This window comes from Lipotes vexillifer, unplaced genomic scaffold (assembly GCF_000442215.2).
Source record: "Lipotes vexillifer unplaced genomic scaffold, Lipotes_vexillifer_v1.1 scaffold1122, whole genome shotgun sequence".
Classification (NCBI taxonomy): Eukaryota; Metazoa; Chordata; class Mammalia; order Artiodactyla; family Lipotidae; genus Lipotes; species Lipotes vexillifer.
In genome coordinates, this window is record NW_006798649.1 from 2,644,093 (window position 1) to 2,651,732 (window position 7,640).

A 7,640-nucleotide genomic window follows, 5' to 3' on the forward strand; every position below is an offset into this window, starting at 1 on the left:
TCTAAGAGTAAAGCAGACCTGGATGAGCACATGCCATAAATTTACTGTAAAAATCTTCAGTGTACAACACAGAATGAGGATGAGGTAACTTGGTCTTAGTTCAAGTGTAAAAGATTGGGATTTTAGCTGACCCCAGGGTATTAGTTTCCTAGGGCTTCCGTAAAAAACCACCACAAATTGTGTGTCTTAAAACAACAGAAATGGATTCGCTCACAGTTCTGGAGGCTAGAAGTCCAAAATTAAGGAGTCACCGGGGCCATGCTCATTCTGAAGGATCTGGGAAAGACTCCTCCTTTTGCCTCTTCTGGTTTCTGGTGGTTGCCAGCAATCCTTAGTGTACCTTGGTTTGTGGCAGCATAACTCTAATTCTGCCTCTGTCTCCACATGGCCATCTTTTCTGTGTGTCTGTGTCTCTGTGTTCAAATTTCCTTTTTGTTGTAAGGACAACAGTCATTAGATTAGGGCACACAAGACTTCAGTATAACTTCATCTTAATTACATCTGCAGAGACCCTATTTTCAAATAAGATCACATTCCAGGTACTGGGGGTTTAGGACTTGAACAGATATTTATTTATTTATTTATTTGTTTTTGGCTGCATTGGGTCTTCATTGCAGCGAGTGAGGGCTGCTCTTCGTTGTGGTACGTGGGCTTCTCACTACAGTGTCTTCTCTTGTTGTGGAGCATGGGCTCTAGGTGCATGGGCTTCAGTAGTTGTGGCTCGTGGGCTCAGTAGTTGTGGCTCGCGAGATCTAGAGCTCAGGCTCAGTAGTTGCGGCGCACGGGCTTAGCTGCTCCGCGACATGTGGGATCTTCCCGGACCAGGGATCGAACCCGTTTCCCCTGCATTGGCAGGCAGATTCTTAACCACTGCACCACCAGGGAAGTCCAGATCTTTTTCTTTTTTTTTTAATTGAAAGGACTTGTACAGATATTTTTGGGAGACACGCTTCAACCCACAACACCAAGTACAGCCAACAATGTAGTGTGGCTGCAACTGAAGGATCTGCAAGACAGTGATGAGGCGGCATCACGGTAGATAATCCTGGGGAAAGAGAGTGGTGGTCCTAATCTGCCAGTGGGCACATGCTGAGGATTCTCAGCAGGACTTCACTCCTCCTGGTCCCCTTGGCTTCCATGCATCACAGTCCATTTCTCTTTTTATCCTTCTGGCTGTTCCTCCATTTCTGATACCTCTTCCTCAGCCCACCCATTAAATGACTGTATCCCTCGGTGCTTTGAATCTTCTATTCTCATGCTCTATATGCTCTTTTCTGAGGGAGTTGACATCCTCTCCCGCAACTTCAGTAAGTGTTTCCATACCGATGACTCCAAAATCTGTGCCAATATCTCCTGAAATCAAATTAGATATCCATTTAGATATCTTAAGGTATCTCAACTGAATATATCCCAAATTGGGATTTGCATCTTCCTCCTTTTTTAAAACCTGGGCCTCCTCCAGGATTTCCAGTCTCAGTCTATGGCACCACCATTTGTCTCAGAGGTCCTTGATTTCTCCCTTTCCTTTATTCCCCACATCCAGTGAGACATCAAATCTAATTGATGCTACATCTGAACTGTTGCACAAGTATGTCTATATAATTTCCTTTTTATTTCACTGCTACTACCTTGGTTCAGGCCACTCTCTGATTTTTTTTTTTTTTTTGCGGTACGCGGGCCTCTCACTGTTGTGGCCTCTCCCGTTGCGGAGCACAGGCTCCGGATGCACAGGCTCAGCGGCCATGGCTCACGGGCCCAGCCTCTCCGCGGCATGTGGGATCTTCCCGGACCAGGGCATGAACCCGTGTCCCCTGCATTGGCAGGCGGACTCTCAACCACTACGCCACCAGGGAAGCCCTTTTTTTTTTTTTGCTTGGATAACTGTAACAGGTTTTGAATTGGTCTCTCAGTCTCTGGTCTTACTCTCAGCTAATCCACTTTCCACACAGCAGCCAGAATGCAAATATAATCATGTTATTTCCCTGCTTAAAACCCTTCAATGGATTCCCACCCTCTTTAGGATATGAGTCAACCTCCCCAACATTGTCTCATAGAAAATGTATGGCCTGACTCCTGCTTACTTCTCAAGATTCATTTTTCTCTGTTGACTTTGACTCTCACACCTTCCTCCTTCTCCTCCATGTCTTTGTACCTGCTGTTCCCTCAGCACAGCACACTGTCCCTTTCTCTCTTTGCCTAATTAACTTATATTTCAGGTCTCAGTTTAAATATACTTTCTTGTAGGGAGGACTTTCCTGATGCACTCTTGCTCCCATCAGTGACTGGTCTACCCCATTGCACAACTCCAAGGCGTGAAATTTGTGTTGTATTATGTGTGAAAGGTGCCCCCAACATTGTGCAATGCAGTGACCAGGCAGACACACTTGGTTCCTCAGTGTGGTTTTTTACTCGTCTTCCCTCCTGAGGCTGCAAGCTCCACGTCTGATTCTCTGCTATATGCCTGGCACACAGGAAGAACTCAATCAATACTTGTTGAATTAATAAATGAGGTGTAAGAGAGAAATGACTCTCTTAGTGAGTGAATACAAGAAAAAAAAGTGGGAATGGAAAAGATCCTGAAAACCACAACTTTTACAGAATAATTTGAGTAACTGAAGATAGTTAGCTTGAAGAAATTAAGACTAGAACAGGTAGAATAGCTGCCTTCAATATTTGAAGGGTTATCCATGTGAAGATGAAATATGTTTATTCTATTGTATCCCAGAAAATAAAAGTGAAACAACTGAAGGCAAGTTATAGGGAAACAAATTTGGGCCTGATAATAAAATTCAAATAACTTTTCAATAATGAGAGCTGTCCAGAAATGAAGCAGATGGCACACAACGTGATGGGTTCTGCTTTATTGCAAATGTTGGAGAATAAGCTTGAGGTCTATTTGTTAGGATCATTGTGGCTGGCAGTTGGGCAGTTGGACAAGAGAGCCTTTGAAGGTGTAACTCAAAATGTTTGTGATTTTATGACTAAAGAGAAAGTTTTGTTTTTCATTGAACACAAGCATTTATTTAATGCTTTCTCTGTGCTGATGCTGTTGGGGATATAGGACTGTCAAGACCCTGCACTCAAAAGTTCACAGTCAGGTTGGAGGAACAATGTCAAGTTTATAGGAAATAACTAGAAGACAAAATCTTTCAGACTATCATCAGTTGTCTAAACACGTTACACAGAGGTTTGGTCAATGAGTGGAGTAAGAGTGTGGTCTTCCATTGTGGTAGAAGGCTTCATAGAAGAAGAATCATCTGAAAACGCCCTTAGAGGATGGGAAAGAGCTGGAAAGGAGGTTCCACCTCAGGAGAAAGGAGGTGAGATGTAGAGCCCTGTGAGAAAGGCAGATGTGGGCAAGATACATAAGCTGGCGCTGTACACACATTTCATTCCTGGCATCAGAGTGTGGACTTAGCTCTGCAGAGCTCTGGTTTCCTTAGATGAAAGCAGTCAAAAGGTGGGATGAGGGCTGGCTTAAAAATTTGCTAAAGGGCTTCCCTGGTGGTGCAGTGGTTGAGAGTCCGCCTGCCGATGCAGGGGACACAGGTTCGTGCCCCGGTCCGGGAAGATCCCACATGCGGCGGAGCGGCTGTGCCTTGAGCCATGGCCACTGAGCCTGCGCGTCCGGAGCCTGTTGCTCCGCAACGGGAGAGGCCACAACAGTGAGAGTCCCGTGTACTGCAAAAAAAAAAAAAAAAAAAAAAAATTTGCTAAAACTCGGGATTCATGTCCTGTGGTGAAAGGGAATGAACTCCTTGCCTATCCTGAACTCCCTCAAATATTGGGGGTTCAGTGGATGAGTCCGAGGTGACTCAGCCACCCAGAAAGAGGAAGGGATAAGGGGAGCCTCAAGATTGAAGTGGCTGGACTGTTTATAGCCCAAGAGTTCATGCATATTTTTCATACAGATTTTGGCTGCAAGTAACCTAAAACCCAAATAACAGTGACGTAGTCAAAAGGAAAATTATTATCTCACATATTGAAAATTCTGAAGTAGTTCTCAGAATCTGACTGGTTACTTGATTGATTGGTTAATTCATGGACTTAACAAAGTCATCAAGGACCCAGTTCTTTCCATTATTCTGTTTGCTATTTTCTGCTTGTTGATTTATCCTCTTAGGCTGAGTCCCCTCTTGGTCTCAAGAAGGGCTCAGATATTCCAGGCTTCAAATGTGGATGACAACCAGAGGCAGAAAAAACCTAGTTTTCATGCCTTTAAGAGTAAGATGCAGTAATCAAGACAGTATGGTACTGGCACAAAAATAGAAATATAGATTATTGGAACAGGATAGAAATCCCAGAGATAAACCCATGCACATATGGTCACCTTATCCTCGATAAAGGAGGCAAGGATATACAATGGAGAAACGACAGCCTCTTCAATAAGTGGTGCTGGGAAAACTGGACAGCTAGATGTAAAAGAATGAGATTAGAACACTCCCTAACACCATACACAAAAATGAGCTCAAAATGGGTTAAATGTAAGGCCAGAAACTATAAAACTCTTAGAGGAAAGCATAGGCAGAAGATATAAATCACAGCAAGATCCTTTTTGACCCACCTCCTAGAGAAATGGAAATAAAAACAAAAATAAACAAATGGGACCTAATGAAACTTAAAAGCTTTTGCACAGCAAAGGAAACCATAAACAAGACCAAAAGACAACCCTCAGAATGGGAGAAAATATTTGCAAATGAAGCAACTGACAAAGGATTATTCTCCAAAATATACAAGCAGCTCATGCAGGTCATTATTAAAAAAACAACCCAATCCCAAAATGGGCAGAAGACCTAAATAGATATTTCTCCAAAGAAGACATACAGGGGCTTCCCTGGTGGTGCAGTGGTTGAGAGTCCGCCTGCCAATGCAGGGGACACAGGTTCGTGCCCTGGTCCCGGAAGATCCCCCATGCCGCGGAGCGGCTGGGCCCGTGAGCCATGGCCGCTGAGCCTGCATGTCCGGAGCCTGTGCTCCACAACGGGAGAGGCCACAACAGTGAGAGGCCTGTGTACCGCAAAAAAAAAAAAAAAAAAAAAGAAGACATACAGATTGCCAGCAAACACATGAAAGGATGCTCAACATCACTAATCATTAGAGAAATGCAAATCAAAACTACAATGAGGTATCACCTCACACGGGTCAGAATGGCCATCATCAAAAAATCTACAAACAATAAATGGTGGAGAGGGTGTGGAGAAAAGGGAACCCTCTTGCACTGTTGGTGGGAATGTAAATTGATACAGCCATTCTGGAGAACAGCATGGAGGTTCCTTAAAAAGCTAAAAATAGAACTACCATACGACCCAGAAATCCCACTACTGGGCATATACCCTGAGAAAACCATAATTCAAAAAGAGTCATGCACCGCAATGTTCACTGCAGCACTATTTACAATAGCCAGGACATGGAAGCAACCTAAATGTCCATTGACAGATGAAAGGGTAAAGAAGATGTGGCACATATATACAATGGAATATTACTCAGCCATAAAAAGAAAGGAAATTGAACTATTTGTAGTGAGGTGCATGGACCTAGAGTCTGACATACAGAGTGAAGTAAGTCAGAAAGAGAAAAACAAATACCGTATGCTAACATATATACATGAAATCTTAAAAGGAAAAAAAAAGGTTCTCATGAACCTAGGGGCAGGACAGGAATAAAGACGCAGACGTAGAGAATGGACTTGAGGACCCGGAGAGGGGGAAGGGCAAGCTGGGACGAAGTGAGAGAGTGGCATGGACATATATACACTACCAAATGTAAAACAGATAGCTAGTGGGAAGCAGCCGCATAGCACAGGGAGATCAGCTCGGTGCTTTGTGACCACCTAGAGGGGTGGGATGGGGAGCTGGTAGGGAGATGCAAGAGGGAGGAGATATGGGGATATACGTATGCATATAGCTGATTCACTTTGTTATACAGCAGAAACTAACACAACATTGTAAAGGAATTATACTCCAATAAAGATGTTAAAAATAAAAAAATATAAAATAAAAGTAGGGCTTCCCTGGTGGCACAGTGGTTGAGAGTCCACCTACCGGTGCAGGGGATGCGGGTTCATGTCCCGGTCCGGGAAGATCCCACATGCCGCAGAGAGGCTGGGCCCGTGAGCCATGGCCGCTGAGCCTGCGCGTCCGGAGCCTGTGCTCTGCAATGGGAGAGGCCACAACAGTGAGAGGCCTACATACCGCAAAAAAAAAATAATAATAATAAAAATAAATAAATAAAAGTAAAGAGGAAAAGAAAACGAATAGGCACAGAATTTATTATCCCATTCCTACAAATAAAGCCTGGGTTATTGTAGAGGCTGAGGGAACACAGTCCCTTTGGTAACTTATTCTAGGGATTAATAAAAAATAAAAAATAAGAAAGAGTGAGAAACACATTTTCCTGTAGTCCCTCAGCCAACCTCATATTTCTTTGACCAAGTTATATCACAGACCCTTTTCTAAATCAGTTACTGGACAGGGGAAATAAAATTACCATGGGAGAGGCCCAGCTCCCTTGAAGCACACGGATGCCTGACATCTGAACAAAATAAAGGTTCTTTATCAAGAGAGAAGGGAAGAATGACAGCCAACGGCAGCTGCCACATTTCCTTCCTGGTTAGGATGTTAAGTTCTTTTGGTTTAATGGAGAAAAGGGAGAGATGACCTGGCCAGTACAACTTGGCTTGCCTGAGCTGGGTTCCTTGTCAGGATATGCTGCCTATGCTAGGTACCTGTGGTTGGTACATTGTTGGGGCCTGAGATTCTAATTGGAGCAATGGGTTGTGGGTTCAGCCCCACGGTCTTTAAGGCAACTCACAGTCCTTACTGTGGGCCTGGTATTGTGCTAGGCCACTAGCACAGTATTTCACATAATCCTCATCTTAATATGCAAATCAAGGACTATTTTCCCTACCTTCAGATAAGGAATTGAGATTAGCCAATTTACCCAAGGTCAACAGTAAGTGGTAGAGTGGGGATTTGAAATTGGGTTAGTCTAAGTATAATATATGTATATATATATATATATATATATATATATATATTTTAAATAGAAGTATAGTTGATTTACAGTATTGTATTAGTTTCAGGTATATAGCAAAGAGATTCAGTTTTATATATATATATATATTTTTTTCAGGTTATTACAAGATATTGAATATAATTCCTTGTGCTATACAGTAGGCCCTCGTTATATATATATTTTTGGCCATGCCACGCAGCTTGCAGGATCTTAGTTCCCTGACCAGGGATTGAATCTGGCCCCCAGCAGTGAAAGCGCTGAGTCCTAACCACTGGACCACCAGGGAATTCCCAGTAGGCTCTTGTTATTTATCTATATTATATACAGTAGTGTGTATCTGTTAATCCCAAATTCCTAATTTATCCCTCCCCCTCCGCTTTCCTCTTTGGTTACCGTAAGTTTGATTTCTATGTTTGTGAGTGTGTTTTGTAAATAAATTCATTTGTATTTAGATTCCACATAGAAGTGATATCATATAATATTTGTCTTTCTCTGTCTGATTTATTCACTTAGTATGCTAATCTCTATGTCCATCTGTGTTGCTACGAATCGTATTATTTTATTCTTTTTTGTGGCTAAATAGTATTCCACTGTGTGTGTGTGTGTATACATATATATATATATAC

General features: G+C 42.7%; 1 non-coding gene across 1 annotated transcript; it reads right to left on the bottom strand.

Annotated features, from left to right (window-relative positions):
* Positions 1-7,228: 7,228 nt before the first annotated feature.
* Positions 7,229-7,300, bottom strand: TRNAE-UUC (transfer RNA glutamic acid (anticodon UUC)). Its single transcript has one exon. It is a non-coding gene; the product is annotated as a tRNA-Glu (tRNA).
* Between the last annotated feature and the right edge of the window lie 340 nt (positions 7,301-7,640).